This window comes from Tupaia chinensis, unplaced genomic scaffold, assembly GCF_000334495.1.
Source record: "Tupaia chinensis unplaced genomic scaffold, TupChi_1.0 Scaffold000394_1, whole genome shotgun sequence".
In the NCBI taxonomy this organism is placed as follows: domain Eukaryota; kingdom Metazoa; phylum Chordata; class Mammalia; order Scandentia; family Tupaiidae; genus Tupaia; species Tupaia belangeri.
Window position 1 is genome coordinate 2,459,920 of NW_006159896.1, and position 631 is coordinate 2,460,550.

Below are 631 nucleotides of genomic sequence, written 5' to 3' on the forward strand. Positions count from 1 at the left end.
AGAAACAGAACAGCCCTTCTTCAAGAACCAGCTCCATGGCTCCTGTGATCTAGCCATGTCACACAGCGCACAAGCACGCCACGCAGTTTTCTAATTTTTGGTTTTTTTGAAATTTTTTTAATATTAATTTTTTTTTAGTTTTATTTAAAAGTTTTTCTCATTTTTCTCTCTTTTTCTCTGTTTGTTGTACTTTTAAAAATTTTTTTGCTGTTGTTGCTTTTGTTTCTCTCTCTCTGTTTCCTTTTCTACACACTCCTCGACCCTCAGATTAAACTTCCAAGTTTGGGACGAAATCAACCATCCACGAGATGACTAGAAATCGCTGCAGGACCACAAGAAATATGGGGAAGCAGGAAAATACCTCTCCTCCAAGGAAAAAGGATAACTCCTCTTCATCTGCACACAGTTCAATGGAACTCATGGAAATGTCTGATAAAGAATTCAGAACATTCATAATGGCAAAGCTTACAGAGATGGAAGAGGAGAAGAGAGACAAGGAACTACTGAAGAGGAAGGAGAAAGGAGCTGAAAAGTTCCAGGAGGTGAGGAAATTCATGCAAGATCTAAAAGAGGAATTTCACGCATTACAAAAGAATCAGATGGAACTGTTAGAGATGAAGGCTATAATACA